Source organism: Apteryx rowi, unplaced genomic scaffold (assembly GCF_003343035.1).
Source record: "Apteryx rowi isolate R43461 unplaced genomic scaffold, aptRow1 scaffold_359, whole genome shotgun sequence".
NCBI lineage: Eukaryota > Metazoa > Chordata > Aves > Apterygiformes > Apterygidae > Apteryx > Apteryx rowi.
Window position 1 is genome coordinate 167,637 of NW_020450074.1, and position 26,992 is coordinate 194,628.

Genomic DNA, 26,992 nt, shown 5'->3' on the forward strand with positions numbered 1-26,992 from the left:
TTTTTTTAAGTGAATGCTCATTTCTAAGTAAATGTTGTAAATCAACCTATTCCCCTCATGTCTGACACAGAAGTAATTTTCTTAGTTGTCAAATAACTACAATTTTAATAAAAATGCTTTCTTTGCTACATGTATTTTGATATTCTAATATAATATCAGAAGCTTATGTTAGTTTATATTTAATTGCAATTTAAATTCTAAAGCTTAGCAGTAGCCAAAAGAGAATTACTAGTTTGGTAAAAACATATAAGCTCAAAAGCCTGTCTTAATCAAAATCCAAAATCTGGCAACAAAATGTCATTGTGAAGTGTTTGCTTTATATACTGCTGGGAAAAGGTTTGCAATGATAATATTTCAAAATGAATAATTTTGCAGACTTTCTCAATGATTAATAAGCTTGCAATTTTTAATTTAAAATATAAAACATACATTTGTATTCCTAATAATAAGTAGATGGAAGATGTTACGTGTGTCAAAAAAAATTATTTTTTAATGTCATGCTCTCTGACAGTATGAACATCACAGCAAAGAATTACGATGCAGAATCTGCCATGTTATGTGCAAAAAAACCCTAAATGTTTCCATCTTGACTATGAGACATCCTAGAGTATTCACACACCGTGCATTTCAATTTTTAGCTTTGACTTGGTCCCTTAGCTCTTTCTCTTTAGCAATTTCGGTCCTTTATAGCTGTTTACATTTCTTAGCAGAGGCTATGACAATTTCTATTATCCGAATATTCCTCTGGCCCAAAATGTCTGCTTATCTGTCTAGGTTTTCATTCTAAACCCGTCTCCCTAGTGTTTTTATGCTTACTACAACACTGTGGCTCGGTGCTAGAAGAGTGTCAAATAGTGAGGAGAAGGAGGAACCGCAGAGTCCTTTTCCAGATGCTTCTCTCTCTGCTTCTCTGGCAAAAGTAGTGAGCAGAGCTCCCTTGCCAAACACGGGCAAAACTCCATTCCCAGCTCAAATGAAATCTCGGCTTTGCCGAACCCAGTGGCACCAGTCCCACTCTCTTCAGCACAGCCAGGGGTGACGGGGCAGGGCATGACCATGCGGCACGGCACGGAGGGCACCCGGCAATGAAAGCAGGGAGGTGAGCTGTTTTGGGGATACCATGCGCGTGCATGAGGAGACGCTGTGAAGAAAGTCAGACAGAGGCAGATCCTGGGTCTTTGGTCTCACTTGAAGTGGTATACAAAGATTGATGATATTCACAGCATTACTAAGATTATTTATTGACCAGAGTAGGCAAAACAACATGCTCACCATTCTATTTTTCTTTATTATCTTATACAACTTATTCTTATGCCTAACCTGAGTCCTATAACATTTCATCACTGTGATCTTTGTCCCTCTCTACCCCTGCACCTTTCTTCTTAGATGTCATCCTCATTTATCATGTCACATTTAAAATTTAGACTGTAAGATGTTTTGGAACAAAACTATATCTCACTGAAGCTTCTGAGCAGAGTCTAGAGCACTTCCTTCTGTGCAAGAAAAACAATAAAATCATTCAAGTTTATCATTGCATTTTTTATTGTCCTCTTCCTATAGCAAGAGATGAAAGAATTAGTTTCCCAAAAATCTAATTGTTTCAAAATATAATTTCACTTTGTTATCTTTGGACCCTCTATATAATGCACTATTCCCTTCATTTTTTAGATTGCAGGTCTTTAAGAGAGCAACTGAGGCAAACAGCTGGAAGGATCTTTTCCCCAAAATGCACTTCATCCCCCAAGATGCACCCTTCATCATCACTTCAGAAACCAGAATACTTCCACCAGCTCTTTCTTGGTGAGAGATTATAAAGCAGCCTTCAAGCTTCCACCTAGCTAATATCCTCTGCTAGTGACCTACCTTAATTCCAGCCCTCTAATATTTTGATGTTTGTTCTTTTCAGTTTTAATCTTTGACATGTCTCTCAATGTTTAAAATGCCAAACTGCTCACTTAATCAATTGTCTTTCCCTTCAATGGTGTGATCAGGATCCACAGCCCCACAAAACATACGGCTGAAATGGACACAAGGGTCATCTGGCTGACAAGTGTATCCAAAAGCAAGATTAACTGTACCTACACCAGTTCTTGACTAATCTCCAGTGGACATGCAGAACTGGGCATTCCCTTTTTTTCTGCAGCAACCTTTTACATACTTGAGGACCGACATTGAGCTTGTTAGCTTATCAGTCCTATCTACTCATCTCCTCTGATAATTTTGCTACTAGGCTTGACATTTCTGGGCATTTGATATCCCTTTCTTGGTTTGTTTTAAGTGTAATTTGTTCTGCACCATTGCACCATATGTTTAATACTTCAGTGCAGCCTCCCTAGGACAGATGTTAGAAACCTGCTTAGAACAGTCTGCTGAGCTGCAGTTTTCTTTCTCAAATCCAAGATTAAGTTTATTGCCGGTCACCTTGATTGGTAGGATGTTAATGTGTGCGCTTGTGGCTCCTGGCTCCTGCTTATTTGGATCTCAAGGGGGGCCAAGAGCTGCACCTTTTCCACACTGCTTTTCTCAAGAAGCAGAGCTCCCAGCTGTTGGCCCCAAAGTTGCAGAGTGGCATCCAAAATCTACATCCTCTTCCATATTATATGTGGCTCACTACTTCCTAAGGAGACTTTTGCTTATTCCCACCCCTCCAACTGCCCTGGGACCTTAACGAAAAAAGAAACAGAAGATTGTAAGCCACAGCAGGAACTGCCAAACTCAGCATATGTAATGACAGCATTTTCACACATATTAATTCGCACATAGTTATTCTGCAACTCTTTAAAAATATCAACATTTGAAAATAAATTCACAGGAAACTTGCAGCCTTGGATGTTTCCCATACCCTTAGATGACTTCTCCAAAATTAGAGGCCAGGGGAAAGTCTGAAGGCTATCAGAGTGGAGAGTAAAGGCTACTGATGAAGAGTAAAGACTACAGAGGAAAGCATTTACAGGGGAAAGGAAACAGATATAAAGTATCACTGGCAAAGAAGCTATAGGCCAAAGGGATCTGGGTAAATTTTCCTACATACTACTTCAGAATTACTACCTGCATTATTGATGAATTGCACTGATGGCAGGAGGTTTACAGATAACCTTGCTCATGCAAGTTTTTTGCTATGTCTGCTGTACTATCCTCCTACTAAATCAGTATATTAACAAACATAAATTTGATATGAGGATTCTCAAGTTCTCAGCAATCTCAAAGGTGAACACAAACTAAAATAATACATTATTTAATGTATTATGAATAGAAAAGATAAGTAAAGATATTCTGATAATTCTGTAATATTTTACTTCAACTACTATTGCTTAAAGTTGGTGATTTTCTGTGAAACATTCATTTTGAAAGGAAAACTAGTTTGACTCTACAAGAGAGGAACTTTTTACTTTCAAAATCTCAAAATTTTGGGCATCATACATCATATTTTTCTGTAAGCTCAGCCACTAGGGCTATGGCTTATTTTCCCTTTCTCATTCCCTCTTGTGTGTTCCATTCCTGGACTTTCCAGAAGGAAACAAGAACCATCTTCCACATCAGATGATCAGCTGCAATACTACTGTTGCAGAAACTTTCTAGGGAAGAACGTCTTTAAAGCTCTGGTGGTTGAATCAATGCCATAACCTACTCCAATAAACTAGTGGATAGATTCTCAAGTCTATTATAGAAAAAACTATGTTTTTATTCCTAAAAACTTCACAACTTTAATTACTCTTTCCATTCCGAATGGGATGATAAATCAAAATCAGAGATTTTTATATATCCAAATAAAAGAAAGAATGAATCCAGTTAAGCAAAATACTTTAATAATTTCTCTTAACTTAGATACTCTAGACTTTTTACTTTAGTTTTAGACTTCTGAAATGAAAAAAGGAATCTTTTCACTCTGAAAACCTTAAGTAAAGTATCAATATTTCATTTTAAAATCTTTTGATCATTTGAAGCATGCTAATTATCAGTTGTCATTTGCACCAAAATTATTGAAATTAGCACAGCCAATGAACTTCCCACTTCCATATAAATGCTTTAAACATTATAAGAACAAACAAAACTAAACACCAAAACAGAGATATATTTCATCGAAAATTTTCTGTCCATCTATTGTGAGAAAAAAACAAAATCTACAATTAAATCAATTCCCATGTGAACATAATGAGAAAACCTAGTGGAAAAAAGGACAAAGGATAGAGAGAAAAGTGAAAAGAAAACAAAACACAGAAGTTGGGAACTGTTAGTAAGAGGTAGCACCTGTCATGCTTTAAAAAAATGTATTCTGCTCCTGTTTTGCTAGGTTAGCACTAAATACCAAAGGTCAGTTCTTTTATTTCTGGAAATCCTTCCTGTGACATGCTGGTGTGTTTACATTTTACACAAATTAACATGTGAGAAGATTGCTAATGGAATACATTTTTAATAATGTGAAAGTTCAAAATCACTTAAGAATGTTCAATGAGGTACCATCATTTCCCTTGCCAAAAAGGCTGCCAGTAGCATGTCAGAGACGGTATACTTTCTTAATGAGTCGACTACAGAACAACAGTGTCTCACTCTAGGAGAATGAGAACATTCCCAGAAGAGTCCCCTCTTTCAGTCATGTCCTTCACATTTCACAGAAGTGCTGCTGGACAGTTTCCTTGGGCAGAAGACTACATGGGAACAGTGTAATACATCACTCTCAGCTCCAGTGTCCTTATAAACCAGACTGGCTTATCCTTAAAAAGAAGAAACACTTGTAGCAGTTGCCAGTAGAATCAATAAACCCAAATTAATTATCTGCTGACCGAACTCTATATGAGCCAATACACGCTGGAGTAAGGGAAAACACAAGCAAGTCACGCTTTTTATCTTCCCCAAGATCGTCTCTGACAGTCTCATAATCAACATAATTTGAGAACTCTATAACAGTTTTTAAGCAATGCCAGGCTTGAGTCATCATTTTTGTTTTTTACATGAGACAAGGATGACCAGAGGCTCTCATCCTTTCCGTGTCCCTGAGGGTGGAGGGAAAGGAGGAGAATCTGACATGTCCGCTGCCCATGCAGGGAGACTCGTGTGGTGGCTTCCCGGTAGAGCACCAAGGGTCTAGCAGAAAGATGAAGGAAACCTGGGACTGGTTTCATCACAGCCTTCTTGTCTGATCTTGAAAAGTCAAACTTTCTACACAGTGACTCACTTTACCATCTGCTCAACATCATAGGAGTGCTGTGAGGATAAATACATTATGAGTGGGAGGCACTAAGTTCCTGCAGTGATGAAGGCAATATAGTATGTCAGTGTAGCAAAATGAAGGTGTAATCATAGCTTACGCTACATTCTTCTGCAACAGCAGTAAAGAAAAGGCAGCACAGGCTTTAGTGCATACCACAAAACATATTTCCAAGGAAGCTGAGCCTACGTAAGAGAGACTGGTCCTAAACAGTGATAAATATACCCACTTCAGACTCAGGTTTAAGTTCCTGCACCGAAAGCTGTTTATTTACATAAACTGGAATAGCTTCAACAGGGGAAATACAGAATAATCCACAGTCAGTCCAGGAAGTACCAGCAAGGTACTCAGCTGGGCTGTGCTATACTTGGCTGCCAGACCTCCTACTGAATAAGAAGAAATAAGGAATTGAGCTCACGTGTCCCACGATGACTACTTGGTTCCAGTAGTTTTAAGAAGTACCATTTTGATTTTTTCCCTCCATTATATTATATCTTTGTGTTAAATTTATCTTGACCAGCTCTGATACAAGCTTTTATTTCTTCTTTTATGAAGTGTACAGAAAAGATAGCTTTGACCTGGAGAGACAAGTACCCCTTTGTGCCCTCAACAGCTTTTTCATTTCTTCTAAACATTACCAGAGCAGTTTTTTATTATATTCTGTTGCTAAAAGCATCTTGGTTGCTGAGGTATTTTGCTGTGGTCAACACAAACACTGTGTCACTCTATTTCCTAATTTACACCCATTCCTTTAATTCTGTGACTAGCTTCATATGTAAGTGTGTGACAGAATACACTGTTAAAGTCTACTCATGACTTCCAGATGGACCCTCTGTGATAAAATATTTAAATCTATCTATGCCTCAATATATTTATTATCTGCAAGAAAAAAAATAGCATAGCTGCCTATCTTCCTAGGATTAGTTTAATTTTAATCATTGCCTGTAAAGAGTTCTGAAATCTTTGCACAAAAAGTACTATACAAAGAGAAAACATTATCTTTAGTCTTCAGTTTTATTTTAGGTATTTCTTTCTTTACTTATTAACCACCACAGTAGTAATATTTTTGGAAACTAAAGGACAATTTCAATTTGTATCTATTTTCTTTTTTTGTAGATGGACTCCTTTAGAGACTTTCCCAACAGACAACCACCATTTGAATACGACTGAATTTTACTTCTTTGGAGACTCATTCACAGCCCACAGACAAGCCACTGGAAAGAAGGGCAAGTGACCTCTGTGCTCACTAAGGCTGAACACTAACTGTCTAAATAAAAGCTGCTAAGCCCAACTGAGCCGTGATCAAAGGAATTATTTTAATGCCTAAACGCTTGCTCCCTGAACTTAGTGTGTCAGACTGCCACCATGGGAATGCTAGCTTGGCCCAGCATAAGTGAATTAGAAAGAGGTTTGCTTTGTGCCTTTTGCATGTCTCTGCAAACTGGTATTGGGATAGATCTCATGAAAAACATTTTGGAGAGCAGAGGACTTCCACGGAATAATGATTTCTGCTATTTTGCACAAACATAAATACACGTAGTCTCTCTGTGGGATTACACTCCTAAATTATATTCCTTTCTTCAGCATATTGACTAGTATAATACTCCTTTAATGTCCAGTATTTGGATAAACCCATAATTTTCAGGAAGAATTAGGTAAAAAATTAATTTCTTCTAAGAACAGCAAAGAAGAAAGAGGGCTTCTTCTCTAGAAATTTTAAAACCACATTTTATTGGAAAAAATAGATAGCCGATAGTAGCAGGAAACATTCTGTCCCTCAGCACAAATCTACTTAGTGGTGTGTGTAGCCTGTCACTCCAATGTTTATTCATACTTCCAGGCACTCAGCAGGTGATAAAGGTCTTTAAAGCGTCTGAGTAAACAAAAGCATCTGAGTAAACAAATTACCATTTCAGTCATTCTCATTTGGGCAATTTTCTGTTTAATCTTAAAAGGCTGATAGTGCTTTTACAAATATTTTTTCTGACACCCCCCCCACCCCCAGGTTTCTTAGCAGCAATTGTAACTAATACGCCTTTCTCCCAGACTGCATTCTGAATTGTAGGTATTCATCCATAAGCCTTGACAGGAGCAATGATGTTCTTCACTTCTAGTAACGATTTTACGCGTACCTGAAAAACCCACTCTGCTCCACAGAATGGGTGCTGGTGCAAAAAATTATTCAAAGACAACAAAGTGCTCAACAAATGTCTAGCTGTGATAGATCACATAGAAAGTGATCTGGCAGACTGAAAATGATGGACACCTATGCTGAGAGCTGACCTTTGCTTGTTCACAAAACCTAGTGTCTTTGGGTTTTTTTGTCTTTACAAGCATTAGTCCTACATGATAGACAAAACAAAAACATAACTAGCATGGCATAGCTTGAAAGGTATGTTAGGAGCTCATGCACCGCAGCACAGGCATTTTTGAAACAGAGGTTGTTAGTGACAAGATCTGAGTAGCAGAAGGCCAACGGCCAGCAATGAAACAGCAGTCATGAAACAGCAGCCCTTGGCTCTAACGAGACGTCAGCTCGGAAGCCAGATACATCCTCTGGAGATGAGCAACGAGAAGTGACTAGTCTAACTAAGCTGACATCTACATCTCCTACCCAGCTCTATACTAGGCAAGGCAAGACTTTAGCTGCAGTGAGCACATACAACCAGTGATGAGTTCATAAAAGCAGTCTGAAAATAGATGGCAGCTGGCGGTCTTTACTCATTTGTTTGCACAGACTATTTTAGTTCAGGATCTAGAGCATGTTAATGTGAGCTAACCTGAAGTCCACGGGAGGTTACTACTACCTGTCGATAACTAGAAGCAGTAAAACTTACTTACCCATTATTGCAATTAATTTTTTTCGCTTTCCACCATTTGTAACGGACACCTGAGGCAGCCCAACGCAATAAAATACTGGAAACTGTTTGTGCAGAGATACAAGAATATGCAGAGATTCTTGACTAGACTTTTGCTTTTGCCTGTTCAGCTCTGATGAATATATTATGTTTCTTAAGACCTGGGTTTTACTAGTATCAAACTTTTTTTTTTTTAATCAAAAAGAAAAAGAAAAACTGCATCTGTGTTGACCAAGCGTTTACGAAACTTGTCTAAAATTAATGAAGTGAATTTAATTGAAAATCAGGCTGAAAAAACTGTTCAGCTATGTGTTTATGGATTTTAAATTAAACACATTTCAAATTTAATATAGCTTGTTAAAAATGTTTCATTATAACTCAAAAAAAAGTTTAGTAATACTTTGAAAATTAAATTAAACATTTTGAGTCATCCAAATTATGATATGTTCATTTAAAAAGTACAAGCATCACTTTGAGGATCAATCCAAAATTGCTATTTTCTTTTATATTTTGACCAAGGAATATAAAGATCAACTATTTAGAGATACATACCTCTGACTAATCCTTTTAGATTTTTTAAAGTAAAAGGTTAAAAAAGACTAAAAAGCATGATGCATTTTGAATCCTATTACTTTGCAAAAGAGAGTTAGATACCAATGTATAACATAAGGATAGTCATTCCAATATTTAGCCTGTTTAACTATTTCTTTGGTAAAATAAAAAGTGTTAGTCTCCAGCACTGTCTTTGTAGCACTTTCCCTGAATCATTTCAATAATAAACCCCTCTCTTCTCCACCTTCAACAAAAAATCTAGCATCTAAGATATGCCCGCTCTATTTAATTTAAAGAATAACACTTAAGAGAGTGTGTATTTCTTCTGAATCATTAGTACATTTTGTACTAATCCTTGTACGTTTTACAGCTAAAGAGCTAAGAGTCAAGGTTACTAAACTACAAGAAAGATCCTCAGAGAGATGATAACCGGAGTTATAGCTATTACCATTGTGATGTGAAAATTATTAACACGATGGAATCTTTTTTATGGATTAGTATCACATATAAGATGTTGCTAATAATTAGTCAGAAGGGCTATGGCTTTTACAATTCAAAGACTAATTCAGAACAGCGCAGTAAAATACAACGGAATATCATAAATTAATGGCACTGCATTTACCTATTTTATTGTGGAAAAAAAGTCTTTATTATTATAAACACTAAACTAAAGCATAATATGTTATGTAAAGCATAATATCAGCAACCCACATTTCAAATATCACATTACTCATGGTGAAAGGCTAAGCTGTAACAGAATTCTTTAGATAATGCCTAGAAAATGTTACTAAAAGCTTTGTATCCACATGTTAAAATCATGTATTTTCTATTTTACATAGCATTCGATATGAAAATATTCAGACTTAACATTTTATTGGAGCTATATCTCTGTCCCTAAAACAGGATATCTTAACAGGAAAATTTCTGAGAAGCTTTCCAATTGGTGGAAGATAAGATTAAAAAAGCAGTAGTAGAACTTTTCAGATATTTTAAAAATAAGCTTTACATAGTATCTTATAAACTTTTTAACATATAATCTCTTTATAGAATATTATGTATCAGATATGATAAAGATACGTGTATATGTTTGTGAATATGCATAATAGGAGCCAGATGCATTAAAATGGTGTTATGAATGATATCTCCTCAACCTGGATCATCCACCAAGGGGATGTGTTGTTACCTCCCAGTGGAAAACCAAAAACCCTCCACATTTTCCTGTTTTGCTTCAGTAAGGCCATCTAATATCAGAACAGTTATCTTTATGGAGAGAGCACTGCTAGTATTTCAGAACTCAAGCTCACCTGACAGGCAGGTATAGTTTGCATAGGCATTCTGTAATTTTAGGAGAGCAAAACCAAAATCACTACTCATAATGGCTTTAACAACAATCTGTTTAAATCCTGTCCATTCCTGAAATGTCAGAATTCTACAGGATACAGCTCAGCTATTTTTGACCACATGATTTGCCTTATGCTCACAAACTCAAATCAGCAACCATATGGAAGAATATTCATGTATTATATTATATAATAGTCCTATCTCAGCCAGTAAATTAAATACAAGTATAAGAACAAGATCTTTTTTTCCCAGCATTCATATATGTGTTTCTAAAGCACTAATTAGGTATTAAAAGTGAACAGCGACAAAGTGATCACTGACTTAAAAAAAACTTCATCCATATAAGTTTTATTGCCCAGCAGCTCTGCCTTATGTGGTAAGGATGTTTTTTTAACTTGTATCTTTTATATTGCCCTCAGTAAAGGCCCAGAAATAATTAACCATATCACCTCACTTCCTCAGCCTACTACCAATTGTGAGGTTAAGTATTTAACTATAACTTGTAAGGTTTTATGTGTATACATTTTTAGCATATCGCAGTATATATACATACATGTAATTTTCGGCTGCAAGCGATGCAAGTTTGACATTTTAACAGATATAAAATCATTTTTTCTTATTTCAGAAATGTCGTCCGGCTTACTCTCAGCTGCAAAAGAATTCATGATGTACCAGTAAAACCTTGTTTTGGGGATCCTTCTAACACATGGCTTTCTACAAAGAGACGTTTGCATGTTTTGCATTCTCGGGTATAATATGCAATAATTAATCCTATTTTAAACAGATATGTGAATACTGGGTTTCAGGAGGCTACTCACCACATTTCAGACCAATGTTTACTGTATAACAAAGTAAAGGAAAAACAAATTGGCATCACAGGTGAGGAATAACTGTGCATAAGGAGGCAGAGAGCAATGAACCACTATACTTTAACCTCATATACTTTAATTATATGAATACATATGCTTTGAGGCACACAGTACCAAAGCAAGCATCAGCCTTTCCAATGATTATGTATACATGAGCACGCATCATTAGTGTGCTTGAGTTACTAATGAAATATGCAGGACAAACAAATAAGATGAGATTTGTATTATAAGTTAACATATGACCAATAGTTTCAGATTTTATCTGAAACCAGAAATGTTCAGCTAATTTAATTTGCAGCAGAAAATTCAAGAACATTACTTTTCATTACATTTATCATAATACAAGATAAAAGACATCTACAGAACAGTCTTGTGGAAGGCAGTGCCTTAGAGATCATTGTTGATTTTGAAAGATTCACAATATATTTGATTATTGTTAGCGAAAAATTCACATCCATGAACATTTGCAGTGAAAGGCATTCAATATATGATATTATTATTGCAATTAGATGTTACATTGATATTATTAGGCAATATAGATAATTTGATATTATTTGATATTATTTGATATTATTTATCTTAACATATCATGTATTAATAATAACTTTAATAATAACTGTATCTCAGGCTTTTTGAAAATTTGATTTATATTTTAGCAAACAAACTAAAAAGAGCCAGCTAAGGATAGTGATGCAATACGACGGTGTCAGTAAAACAGTGACATAAGACACACATGTTTTTCTGCACACAGGAGTGGAAAAGCAGAAGAAACAACATAAGCAATACACATACAACTGATACAGATGCTCCCAAGCAAGCTGGATAAAATAAATAGTTCTCCTTCACGTCCGAATTCCTTGCAAGATCCGTGGTATTGGAACTACTGTCCATCACTGCAAGTGAAGCCTTTGATTACAAGATCAGAACTGAAGCCTTAACATCCCAAAGTAATTCTTAACACTGCACTGGAGACAGATTTCTGACACAACATAACTTTTGGTGCATTTTGTGCTAGTGAAATACAGGCTGGTAGCAAAATTTACAGATGATATAATAACATTTCCTGAGTCTGATGCAGATGTCTGGTTTGTCACTTAAAAAGACTCTAAAACAATCAGATTTACAAAACGAAATTACTGCATATAATGCTTCAGTGCCTAGATTAGCCATGACCTTTCTTCATCTGATGACATGATGGACATTGACCTGCAGCTCAGAATTGAAGAGAAAGCATTTAGGATTGGAAAATATAAATTAGGCTAATTCAGATGTGGTGCTAAAGTAAGGTGTGCAATTTAATTTTGATAATTCTGTCAAAACATTATTCAGTTGTAACTGTACCTTCCTAAATGTGGGACGATAATTTCCTTTACAGGAAATCACTCAGAAAGGTTTCTAAGGAAACCAGGCAAGCACACCAAACTAATATCAGGTTTTATATGACAGTGTATGCCACACAAGGAGACACGGAAGAGAATTTTCAGGAGAAAATGTTTCAAATGTGAATAAAGATAAATCTAGATTTAAACACTCATTCTGTTAGAGAATTCTCTGTTTCTTACTTCAGATATCTCACTAGATTAAGCAAAAAGGGGTATCCAACACATGAGCAGCAGCATGTGGGAGAGAACTTATCTGGAGAAATCCAAATGTAATGGAAGGAAGGTGAGAAAAGGAAAGTGTAGATTATCTCAACAGCAAACACTTTCAGAAGGGGCAAAGCAAGTGAAATTGGAAGAGTCTCAACACTGCAGTAATGACAGATGCTTTCGTGATTTGAGCACCAGTCAATGTTTAGCTGAAAAGATGGCCAAAAGAGGCAGAAACTGCACGTAAGTGGATTCTTTTTAAATTTAAGAAGCGTGTCCAGGTGAGATGAAGGGCGATAGTTATTCTGGACAGCCTGAATGCTGTCAAACTTCAGACTCCAAAAAGAGAAAGGATGAGACAAGGGGAGAGGGCATGTCTGGATTTTTGATTTTTCAAACATCAGGAGTTCTTGAGTCCTTCTAACACAGCCTCAAATGTCTCAAGTTAAATATTTCTCCATGAGGGTTGTTTCTTGCTTTCCTGGCAAGGTTTTCCAACAAAGCTAAACTGAAAGAATGGACTCCCAGAGTCAGGGGAGCTCTAAAGGGTTATCTGCAAGAGACCAGAGGGAAGGGGTTCATGAGGTGTAAGGCTTTGAGTAGGGTTCATGGTGACACAGGATTCAGGGTCCAAATGCAGCATCTTAAAAAAAACAACAACAAAAAAAAGGAATAGGCTGGGTGCCTGAGTTTCTGTCCCGTAGAAGAAGGACAGGATAAGGTGCAGGTGTAGCCTAGCTTTCTGGGAAGCAGAGCAGAATATGTGACTGTACACAGCTCTGCTAAGGCAGGTGCTGACAGCAAGAAATAAAGAGGATCTGTACTCCAAGATCAGCATCTCTTACAAATGAAAAAAACAACAACTGATGTAAATGCTTACAATTATATGAGAGGCAAGGTTTCCAGGAAGAATTAATGCCTTCCATTAGATCATCTCATATTGTTGGGAAAAGGCACGTTTCTGGGGATACAAACATCTCCTCAGGCCCCTGTAGCTACATCTTGATTAGTGGCCAGACTGGGAGATGGCCGGGAGTGCAAGGCGACTCGCTTTCTGCCCACCGCTCAGGTTTTCTTCCAGTAGAAACCAAGGTGTGGGGATGGGGAGAATGCTGTGGTGTGCACTGTACATAACAGTAATATGACAAAAAGTCATAACAAAATAACACTGGGATACGGCGAGGGGGCTTATGGATCTTAGTAACTGGGAAGATCTCTCAGGTCCCATAGTATAGCATAGCCTATGATTATGTACTTATCATAGCATACCCTATATAGATATCATATCATATTATATATTCTTCTGGGTCTAAGATATTCAAAGACATTTCACAGTCTATGTTCCTATTGATAGGATTTAGATTACTAATGCCAAATTTTAAATTCTCGTTTTATTCAGGATACAGTCTTTGGTTTCTTTTCAAGACATTATCTCAAGATTAATAAAAATGTATTGGTTTTTATATGACTGGTCCTTCTCTGAGATTCTAAGCAGCCAGTTGCATTTCAAGTTGTGTATCAGCAAGCTTTAGTCACAACATTCTTTGTAATTTTTATAGAACATCTTGATTTGCTTAGCTGGACAGCTTTCAACTGGTATGATGCATGAAAAATCAGTATTAATATCACTATCACTATCTTAAGAGCACACTTTTTTTTTTAACCTTATTTGACAGACCTTCTCTCATGATAGTTTACATGCGTACTTTTATTTTCCACTGTTCATTATCTTTATGATATTGTAAGTCATTGGGTTATAATATGTCATTTACAGCTTCAGGTACATTTCAGTTGGATTACTCTATTATATAGAGTGGGTAAAAATACAAATATAAAACAACTGCATATTGAACAAATTATTTTATTTACAAAACTCATTATCACATACAAGGAATGTAAATAGAACAGAATAATAAAGTTGTTTCACTACATATTCTGAGTGTTTGATTAGCAAACTTCTGTTTTTGAGATCCATGTTGGAACTGATTTGGAAGTAGAATTATTTTACAGAAAAATTATCAGTTATTTTCAGCAGCCAGGAATCCCTTTATACAGGTGGCCAAGGACTAAATGATTTAAACCCAAACAACAGTGGGCTTTTAAATGCACCTTTATAGACAGGGAGAATATACACATTTCACTTAAACTCTGTAGAGAATGAATCCTTCTATGAATTTCTATGCCTCAAAAGCAGGAAACAGAAGGTATTTTTGCTGTCAAAAATGAAAACTTTACGTGAGAAGAAAGTTTTGGTGTGTTTGTATGTCACCTCACAAAAGAGATAGCGGGAAAAAAAAAAACCACAAGCTTTTCCCTCTTTGAAATTATCAAAAGGGAATCCCTCTGTTTATCAACCCATCTGCAGGAAGAAGGGAGAGATGCTTATTTTGACTCTGCTGAAGATGGAAATGAATTGTCTATTTTCCTGTCATGAAGTCAAGCCCTCAAGATTTGTGTCTGCTCTTAAAGGAAAAGACACATCCTTGTTTAAATATATACATATATATTCCTCCTTTTGAAATTCATATTTTTTTTTCTCCCATTCACAAACATATACACGCTCCCACAGTTAATGAATATCTAGGCATTCAATGATTTAATATCATATGTGAACAAGAGAGGAGAAATTAATGTAAATCATAAGCACAGTACTATACTTCCTCCCAAAAAAAGCTTTGGGGCAAAAACAATCAACAGCTGAACTACAATGCAGATGCTAGAGAGTCACCTATTTTCCATCCTTCCATCATTGCCAGAAGAGTTCTGTAGATATAAAGAGCATGCCAATGAGCCAGATCATGCTGTTCAAGAAATATGTTCCACAGCCAGGTAATTGCTTTCCTCAGATTGTTGTACTAAAAGGAGGGGAAATATGGGGGGAAAAAAAAGTAGCATAGCGCAATAGACTGCTTCAGGAGAATCCTGCTAGAAAACGTGTTGGGAAACATTATTTTCTTGCAACAATCAGTACAGCTGTATATTGTCTACAATAAAGAAGTAAACTTTAAAAATAAAGATCCAGCAGTAGACTGCAAGCAATACTATAGATGATAATGTACAATAAAGAGCGGTAATGCCACTTGGAAATGAAAAAATGCTATCAATAGATAATTGAATTAGTGTATAAACACATTAGAAGTAAATGTATGCATAATAGGCATAGATATATAAATTTCAGCCTTAGTTTTATTTTTTTACTTTTTTTACATATTTTACATTTTTTTACATTCCACTCTACATCCTTTGACAAAGAATAATCCTGTTATATTATTTCACTACAGGCATTTCTAAAAGTTTTGATAATTATTAAAATTATGAAATTATTTATTACTCCTAAAAATGTGTATTTAAAAATTCTTATCCTTTTGAGGACTAGGAATGATTTATATGCAACATATATGTGATATATTGTATTAATGGCTGTTTCTAAATTATGGATTTATATATGTGATAATATGTCAAAAGAAGAAATCCAGACTTCTAGTATACTTGCTTGAAAATTTGAGATTGTATTGCTATAGCATGGTCAGATACAGCTGTTTTTCTATCCTGAAGAACAGATGAACATTGATTTCATGCAAGTATCCACTGAGAAAAGCACTTTAGTGCATGAGTGATCATATAACTGCAGACATTCTTTTTTTTATTGTTTATGCACAAGAGTGTGACTTTATTATGGTGGCTTTTTATTAAAAGGGGTGCTGTTGTTTTGCCTGCTTGTGGCTGTTGTCAAGTAAGTTGGAACCTGATATTGCAACAGAAGAGTTTGTCTTCTGTATGCAGACGCATGAGGGATTCAGCACAACATCCAGCATATTTTTTTCCCCCCCTTTATGGAGGAAGAAAAAGAGTCAGTTTCATGGATGACAGTTTCTTAGGTTTGGAAAGGTTGGAAAGTAGCTTCAGGAGCACTTAGGTGTTGCAGATGTTAATTCAAAGACCGAGAGTAATGCAGATATCACAATAAGCTTTGTACATCAGTAAGCATGGAAGAAGTCACGGGCTTGGTCATGTAGGTGTCTATATATCTCCTTCACACATTACAACTTCTCCCACTGTTGAGTATCTATTTGAAAATTTGCACGAGTGCATACTTACAGATTCAAATCTACAGGGCATTGCAAGATTCAAAATAGATCCCTTGTTCATTATCAGGACAGATATTCTAAACATAAGCCAAACTCCTCATACTTTTTACCAGCTCTGTGAAACTGTGTCAGTTTGCACTAGAACAGAAACTGGCCTATTAAAGATAAAGATAGATAAAACCTAAAAACTTTAAAAAAGAAAAAAACTCTTTGTCTCTAATTTAGACATGGCTAAATGAATTTAAACTAAGTTTTTCAGAATCTCCCAGGATGAAATCCCTTTCTAACAATTGTTACTACAACAAAGTTTTCAAAAATCAGAACTTATAATGGAAGCCGTGACAGACCATTAGCTATAGAAGATGCTGCAATGAAATAGCGGGGAAGCTGTCAGTGGGAACATAACTTGGAGGGATTAAATTTTGTAGTTATATAGGAGTATTAAATCAAGGTAATATAACACAGGAAACCCTGCTGCATTAAATTTGCTTAACAGGTTTCATTATAGCTGTTTTCTTTCTAAGTCCCTTTTCTCATTTCTTAATCAATATTCTTCTCAATAGATAAAAATTGTTAAAAAAGATTTAACAAACTGGACCGTTATACAAAGACCAGCTCAAAGAAGTATGCTTAAACCTGACATCTAAAACAAAAAAGTTCTGACTACGTGTTTGCAAACACTAGCCCTGTCTTGCTGCTGGGACAAACTTGACTGGACATTTAGCATAGATCATTGGTCTTAGGAAGAAAGCAGCAGGGGTGAAAATGGAAGTTGGAGAGATCCCCTTTCCTCTGTTAACTCAACAGCTCTTCTTTTTCACATCAGTATCCATTTGGTGTGCAGTAAATGTTTTGCCTACTATTCCCTTCTTTCTGCTATGAATTGTGCTGCTAAGAAGTTTTCAGTCTTTCTCTGGTTCAAAATTAATATGCTCCCCAGAGTGAGTGTTTTGTATGTTTGTTTTGCATTTTCCCTCATTTTGTTTGTTTGTTTTTGTGCAGGAACAGACCTAGACATAAAATATATTGCAGACACAATCACACACATGGACTGCATCAAGCAAGCTGTCTCTTGCAAATCAGAGCGACAGTAGATCACAAGGAAATTAAACTTAATTATGGAAATGGGTAACTTGGTCTCTTGTTAAATTTTATCCTTTCTGCTCCACATTTTTGCAACTTGTGGGTGGACGAATAAATAAATAATGGATTGCCATTGAAGACATGTCTGAGTCATCATAGATCTCCGGAGGAAATGAGTTTACAGGTAACAAAAGCTGTTGGATTTGTCTGGTTAACAAGGATATCTGTAGGAGGCTACAACGCGGACACCAGGCTAAGACTGTGGTTCCAGTCAAAATAAGATGCAAGTCCCACTGGTGGAGGGATTTCAGCTGAGTTTAACCCACCGAAAGCTCAGGTACCATGGCCCAGCTTGTTTTTTGGCATAAGGCCACTTATCAAGCCACACAGGTTTTGTGAGAGTTAATGAAGTTGTACCCTGCTAATTTATGTAGTTTTTCTTTTTCTGCACTTAATTCCCCTTTATGTCCTAATCAATAACAACCTTTTTTATATATATAAAGTGGTTGGGAAAACTATAGTTCAAAATGCGGTATTCCCTAACCTTAAATTATATTCAAGTTACACATTTCTCAGAAATATAGTTGATGGAAATTCAGCTCTGAAATTCTGTTACATTTGTACTTCTCTCTTTCTACTTCTGTTTTAGCAGAAGCCTCTTCATGAATTTCTGATAAAGCAGATTTAATTGATACTTTTCACGCACTTCCATTAAAAAAAAAAAATCTTAATTGCTAACATATTGAACAACGTATTTTAGCCAATAATTTTTTTTCCCCCCCAGGGAGGAGCTTAATTTTTAAAGCTAGTTTAATTTTGTTTAAAATTTTCAGAAAAAAAATGAAAGAAAAATTTGTATTATATGTATATATATCTTATACTATTTATGCACAATATATGTATGTATATTATATGTATATATATGTTACTATTTTGCTTTTTAAAACAAAGTATGAAAAATATGCTTTTATGATTTGTTTCGCCAGCTAACAGTCTGTTTTTGCCCTGACTCCCTTTCTGGGCATTCACATTTGTGGTGTCATAATAAAAATTGCTAAATTTATCTATTTTACTGGCATACTAACATCACCTCTCTTTGCCTTAATTGCCCATCTGCACTAGCTGTACTCTCTGTACTATCAACAAGAAGTGTCCTTTGTGGCTTTCTCTACAGGAATAAATAGTGCATCTCAATGGGGGTGAACTAGTGGATTGAAACAGTTGGTGCTGAGGACCTGGTGTTCATTCTATACATGTTTTGGAGAACAGGAATTTCAGACTAGTTCTAGTCTGGTCCCAAAGACTGAATGCCCATTAGCAGTTGAAGCACATCTTCCAGTCGAATATTATTCCAGAGAAAGCCAGCTGACATGCTCCAAGGCCACTCGGTAATATGAACCAGAGCTCAGTGAAGAAGGTCAATCAGGAGATTCACTTCAAGAGAGTAATCTGGATCAGAATTAAAACACTGCTGTAAATGCACCCTGTGAAAGCCTGGTCCAAAGTCCACTGAAGTAAATTCAAAGAAAATCTTCTAAGATGGATTTGTCTGATTTAATTTTGAGTGTCAACAATTGATGTCTACATTTAAGCCAGACTATCTTTATTATCAATAAGAAATAATCACCTACAGAAAGTTCCGGTTTAAACACCTACCATAGATTAGATAAACCCCATATTCTTGTTCCTTTTTCTCCAAATTCAGATTAAACATTAACATGAGAAGTCTACACTGGTCACATGAACCCAAGCTAAGGTGTCCTTCATAAGTTTTCTCACTGTCCATATGAACAACTAAAGAAATACTGGTACTCATGCCAATTTTTGCTTCCCTGATTAAACATAATGCTTTCTATTTCAAAATATTCTTAAGTTAAAAGAGAGTGTATATAGACTTATCTTCATTCTAAGATTAAATAATGTCTTAAAGTCTGCTAAGTTACAAGTAGTAAGTTAAGATCAGCTTTGATCCTAACTTTTGTTGAAAATACAAATTTGTTTGAGATATTTCACACATGATTTCTCTCTAATCCGTATAATTTACATGAAAACAGAAAGTAATTAGATCCATTTGGTCAGGCTTTTGAGCCAACCAGTTAGTATGTGCACTGAAATCCTGAAAGATTCTTTACTGATGTTGCTTACCGAAAGGGACTTGACTTATTTATGTCCACAAAATGTTAATTTAAATACAAATCTAGAAGAGTCCTGCTGAAGTTAAGCTATGATTAGCAGTAAATTAAAAAAGCAAAGCATCAAACAATTACCAATTGAGAATCAAATCTTCAAGTCAAATAAGTCAATTAAATCATTCAATTTATTGAATTACTTCATGAATGACAAAAACAATCTATATATAAATTATAGGAAAATGGATATATGATTATAAATATCAATTAACTAACAGTCAAAATCAGTCAACTCTGTCTTTTATAGAATTAAGTGGTTTAAACTAGACTGAAGTTATTATCTGACTGGACTTTATAATCATTTATATAACCATCTTCTTTACCCCCCTCCCCCCCCAAAAAAAAATCTTCTCAGCGGAAAGGCTAATCTGGGATACAAATCTGGTGCAGTTCAGAAGTTCATGTTTAGAAGACCAGTTCAAGAACTCTAGGTATCTGAGAAATGCGGAACCTGCAGTTTTCAGAAAAACTTCTCTCCTTCTATAAAGTTGCGTTATTAGGTAAGCTCAATAAAGTTCTCGTCTTTCTTAAGCTGATTACCCACATTCCTAAGGACATTTGGGAATCTGAAAACAGGCATTCATCCAAGTTCTCTAAACAACTTGTTTTGTTAGATTAGCTCACACCAAAATAAGTCAGTATGATCGTACAGAGCCTCAGTTGAAAGAAATCGTGGTCCTACACCCCCTATTGCCTGATCGCCTGCTGGTGAGAGGATTTGATGAGGAAATGGAGACTGGTTCTTAACCTCATTGAATTTGAAGGGAGATGAACTTGTGGTTATTACCGTCCAGGTCAGTGCCAACTAATATGCTGTAGAACACAGTATAGTCAAAAACAGAAACTCCATGGGTTCAGAAGGAGGAGGCCCAGAAGAAAATCTGAATCTAGATTGAAAAATGCAGATTTAAGGGTAAAGCATCTCTTAGCTCATTGCCTTGTGGGTCCAGGAATTTTAAATTTCTGTTTGCACCATAGTCTAGACCTAACAGAAGGCTAAGAAATAGTCATCTATAGAGGTCCTTGCCTTGGCAGTTGGGTTATCATGGTACATGCTATATGTTCAAATCAGTCACAATGAAGTAAGCCTAGAACCATTGCCCTCTACCTTCTGAATTAATAGTCTTAGTACTGAAAAAAAAAAAAAGTTGTATGCCTTAAAGCTCAGGGGATGGCTTTCAGGTTCAGTATCCTTTTTTTCACAGACGTGGATGGCCCTGACAGATGCCAGAGAGAGAGTTTCAGCCATAGCACACTTCCTCTTGCCTGATTTTAAAAATGCCAAAATTCATCACTGTGGCTGGTGTAAACAGCAGTCTAGCTAATTCTCTTCTACACCCATGTTGTTAGCTCCATCTTTAATAAAGGCTGTCTGATTTGCTATACAGAGCCCTTGTAATTATTTTCAGGTATAGGGATGAGAGCTGCTAGTGTTGATTCTGCTTTCTGGCTTTTCACAGAGTAAATCTCTGTCATAGGTTATAATGAAGAATCTGACCCTATGATATTTTATTTTCTTCTAATATAAAATGAGGAAAAGAGTGGACACACTCTTGAACTGAATGGGACATGGAGAGGTGAAGCCATTTGTACAGGTTCAGTAAGTGCAACTGCATCACGTGATGTGGGAAAATAAAGGACGCATCAGTCAGTGCTAATGCAAAGTGGGGGTCTTCAGCCCTCTTAAGTGAATAATGAATAAATACCATTACCATAAATACCTGAATAAAACCATTCTTAAGCCAAACGGAGATAGAAATATAGTTATATCCTGAACACTTCCAGTAATATGTAGAATTCTGGTTTACAGACCAGCTCAGTAATGTAAAATACTAACAGCACTCAGGAGACACAGCTGGGTTCTAAACTAGTTATAAATATGACATTGTCAACTAATTTTTCTGAACATCAACATTTCTCCATTTCTTATTTCTCTGCACAATTAGCTGTAATTTGGACTACCTATGCAAAAGTAATGCATACTTAATGATATGAGCTTTACCATTCATTGGCCTAATAAATGATAGTTCTTCTTTCTTTTTCTGCTCTATTTCTTTTGTTGGCCTGAGCCTCATTCATATACATATTTAACAGAAGTTTATTAGAAGTGGTTCTAAATGTTAAATTACTTTGCCTAGAGGCACAAGATAGACAGAGCAAGTACATTTTTTTAAGCTGACAACACCAAATATTTTAGATATTTCCGTAAAAGATATGGAAATAGGTAAAACCAATCAACCAATAAATAAAACCATTGCAAGAGTATTCTAATTATTTCATAATTAAAATAGCTTGGATTTTGTTTTGTTTTTTAATAGAAAATTCTTCCTATCTATAAGTCTCTGCATCTTATATCTTGATGGAATTTGTATTATGCTTATATTATCTATATTATGCTACATTTTTCTTATAAAAAGTTTCAATGAAACTGAAAAAGTCAGAATATGTAACCTTCCATTCAGACATAAACTTGAGAGAGAGTGCCAAACAATGACTGAATTCATTTAAATGATAAACATAGCCATTCCCCTGAAAATTTTTTCATTTTAAATTTCCCTTTAATTTGTCAGAAACTTTTACAAATGTTGAGTCCTTTAATAAAAATAATCATAATACAATAATTATATGAATCATGCTTTGATTTAAAGAAAGCTAACAACTGCTCATAATTTGACAGTGGAAAGAATATATATTCACAGGAAACAGTTTAATATGTCTCTCCACTCTTCATTTACTGCAGTCTAGCTTCTGCATACTGATCATGCTTGCCATCTTGACAGATCTCTCTCCCCAGGTGCCTCATGGTGGGAAAGTTCCTTCCCATTTTCATACATGATAAGGCTGCTCGCGTCGGCAAATATCTCACCCAGGTGTTATTCGGCTGGAAGAGCTATCCCATGGTATTTTTTCTGATGCCACATAGATACTCATCCATGCCTCCCTTATCTGCGACTAACTGCTCCCAGCTTCAGCTAGGCACTGGAAGCAGACTCGCAGGGAACATTTGGTGCCCTGACTCATGGGTGTTGGAATGAGCGACTAGGAGAAAGCTGATACATCCGGAAGAGCCTGAGGCTGAATTCTCAAATTAAACTTCCACTCCTTTGGACTACTAGAAGGATAAATTGAGCGATACAAAATCTCTAAAGACTCAAAAAAGACATCGAGAGGTTTTTTTTTTTCTTTTTTGAAAGAGAGAGAGAGAGCTATCTAAGTACTCAAGAGAAGCTGTTGGTAAGAATGTTCATAGAAAGGGATAGTGATAATAATATTCAGGTTACATTTTTAAAAGTCTTTTTCTCTACAGAATATAAAAAGGACCGAGTTCAATCTGCATTCTGCCTCGGAGTCTTTTTGGTCAATCTGTCTGAAAGCAAAAATTTATTCAAAACATGATATAACTGATGGGTAGATATAGAGTAAGTACAATGAAGCTAAAGTATTTTTCAAAAAGGCATGCCATTTTCTCTCTTTTAATAAAATCCCATGCTTAGAGAGTACTTCAGTCTGGCTGTAGAAGAGGAACTCAGTGCAGTGCCCCCACTCTTTAGAAAACAGACTTCTTCCTAAGATAACATAAACAGAGTACCACCAAGGAGGGGGTCCACACACACACAGGTTCCCCAAAGCATACTTATTGCTTTGGAAATGTAGGCTTATGCAACACATTGTAGTGGTGGACCCCTTTGAAGGAAAAGCACTTTTAGGATTTTAAAGGATAAATTATTTATACTTCCATTTTCTCTTCCCTCTCTTCCAATCTTACATGTTCTTGGCAAAACACGGAGTCTGAATTTTTCTCCTCTTACCTGTTTATCTAATTTTATAGCCAAATACTTCTCTTCATGTTTTTCCCAGTTTTATTCTCAAGTTTCCTGCTTTTTCCATAACTTTTAGCTTAGCATAACATCACTGATTATAACTATGGTAGGCCTGAAATGTACACATGTACAATATAGAAGAAACCAACTCCTTTTAACAGAAGTCTCATTTTTTCCCCATATTCTTTGAAGTCTCCAGTTATGCTTTTGCATCACCAATTTAAATTAGTCAGAGGTATTAATTACAATTTATTTGAACCACTACTGATCAAAATCCTTGCGGGCCTCTCTTCTCTTGCGAGGCCAATCTATGGTAACATGGTTTTGTGAAAAAAAAAAAAAATCTGTTTTCTTCTGTGAACTATACTCAGAAGACAAAGCTCAAAGTGAAGCCAGAATATATCTCATTTCAAATTATCTTTCACATTTCAGCCACTAACTATGGCTCCTAGACATAGGGCTGTTCACATTTTTCACTAACCTACAAACTGTCTGATTCACATTTGAAATTTATTCCATCTTCAGATTGAAGGAAAGCAAAAATATGAGCTTTTGAAGGCTCTATATGGCCAATTTCCTGGGAAGCAGATTTGTAGCACTAACTAACCCATTTTTCAACAGCATGAATTCTCACTGCCCTGATTATTATGTGATCATTTATGCTAATTCAAAGCCAGTTCAAAAAAGCGACACAATCCAATTTGGTAACATTCTGCATCCACCTATAAACTGATGCAAATTATTATCCAAGGTTCACCTGCAGAGAGAATCAGATTTCTAGGTATATTTCTCTTTCTAAAAAATATTTTAAGTTATTTTAGAAAAAAATCTGCCTAAGATGAATAGCTATGCTACAGTAGCCAACAAGTATTGTCTCTCACATTTTCTATAAAAAATGGCCTCTCTGTGGCTCAGTTTTGCTCCCAAAGACATAAAAACTAATATCATATTGATTTCAATGGATTAAAAAAAAAGTTCTAAATTAAACTGTATCTTTTCAATGTATTTTTAACTTAATGTTCATCCAATGAAATATAAAAGCAATATTCTAGACAATGGAAGTAGCTGATAAAAGACATGAAATATTACATTCCCTACACTGCATGACACAAGCAGCTTTTTAAACATAGCAGACTTCAATATCTCAGCTTTGCACAAGCAATTTTTGTGGTTCCTGTTACCTAGCCCCAAAGAGAAAAAGCCTGGATGCTTACAGTCAACAATCTCTGATGTATTATCTCAACAGTACCCAAAGAAACCCTTGCTAAGAAACATTCCCAGCAATACTCTACGAGCGCAGGCACTCCAGCTGATGTCAACTGCCATTGTTGTATACGGAAAGAAAAGTCATATTCCAAATGATAAGTGCCTATGCTATGTATAACTTTTGTTTTAAAGCCTATCCTCAGCCACAAAAGCTGCTCTGGTGCAAGTGCCAGCGGATCAGTTTACTGTGCTTCCTTTAACTCCGTCAAGCATGCTGAAAGTTGAATGAGCTGAAGCATTTGAGTGCCAAACCTTTAATTATCGGTATGGCTTAAAAAAAGCCAGTGCTATTTTGAGTGCCATTACAACAGTAGGCCACCTGTGAACAGCTATTTGGAATGCTATATAGACAAAAGCCTCCTTGGCTTATATGAACAAAATTTCCACCCTCTAGCAATAACCTAAACTGCTCAGGTATCAAACTCACTTGTCCTTCACTGCTCACTAAAGCTGTATCGGTACACTAGCTATTTTCTCAAGCATTTTCTCAAGCATATAGATTTATTAGTAGACTGACATATTAACTGATAGCACTCTTGGGTGGAAGTGACTGTTATTATCTGTACTAATTTGCTTGGCCTAAATCTGATAAATGGTATGGAGGATCTGAGATTAGCATCATTTGTACCAGTGGGGCACCTATTGCCACCATTAGCTTCTAATTAGATAAGCGAACGTAACTGTAAATCTGTAAAAATGTAAATCAAGAAGATGCTGACAGACATGAGCATTTTACTGACATCTGATGGGCAGATACACATTCAAAGTTCTAGCTCAGTGACACATTTAAATTCAGGATTCTGTCTTGCAAAGACATATGCACTGTCTTAGCTTGTCTTTCCAGGAACTACTGGCTGTGCACAAAATTAAACACATGTCACAGCTTTAGTAGATCTCTCCAGCTGAACATTTATCAGGTTGGTGCATTTTACTCTAGTATGTGTTCATCCTTCCTTAAGCTTCCCTCGGTTTCCATGGCTTCTCTGGCAGACTTCCTGAACACAAGGAAATCCTTTCCCAGCAACGTGGCCACACAGCTCCCCAACCAGCATCATGCCCCTGCCAGTTCTGCGGGAGCTTTACTTTGCCCTTCCCCAGAGTTCCCAGCTGCAGGGTTACTAGTTCCTTCTCCAGAAAGAGGAGATAAAAAAAGTGAACAGACACAAATACTTTGTGAGCTCTAAATCGTGAACATTTTACCTTAAAGCTAATACACAATTAGATAAATTCCCAAATAGCTCACTGGTTTTCCTACCTCAGTTTTAGTATAATGCACAGACATCTGAGCAGTTTAGATTCTCCTTTTGCCAGACATACTTTCCCTCTGAAACATGGAGTCTCTCTCCTTCTCTCCCTCTCCACATCTACCAAATCCCTTCATTTAACCTTGTCTCTCTGCTATGAAATCATACCCTTCAGCAGCTCTCTTCATCCGTATGCTTTCCTTGCCTTTGTGAATCCTTTCTCTAAGTTACTCTTCTTCCTACTACTTTTTTCTTTTTTTTCTTTTTTTGGGGGGGAGGGAGAGGGGGGAGGAAGGGCAGGGGCCAAGAGGAGGAAAGTAGTTTGTTTTCAAGACCAAGCACTAATATCTACCTTTGTTTTCCATGCTCCAGACTATATTCCCTACAGATAAGAGGGAGAAATTTGGCTGCTTGTAGGATGTTACCATCCTGCTAGCCTCATTTGTTTCATTTCAATGGGATCAGTCCAGGTTTAATGCCTCTTCACTATCTTTCTTCCGAGATACAAGATACCATCCTGACAGGAGGCACATATGCATACTCAGGACATTCAACAATTCAGCGGAATACATTCAGTTGTATGTACACATATTTCCTAGACTGTCACAACACATTTACATCTTTTTGAGGGTACTGATTAACCCATAAAAAAGTTTTTTCTATAGATAAGTTGCACTGATATATTGAAGCTTCTTACAGTGTTGTACCTCATGGAAACCAGAACCTAAATCCCTTGGCGAGGCCTACGGGCTTATGTTAGCATCCATACAGTGACTCTGTGCTATAACTTCTGTTTCTGCCATAGCTACTAATTAATTCTGAAGCAGGCTTTGTCTGAAATTGAATTGTAAAATCTGGCATTCCTTTTGGCTTTTCATACTTCAGT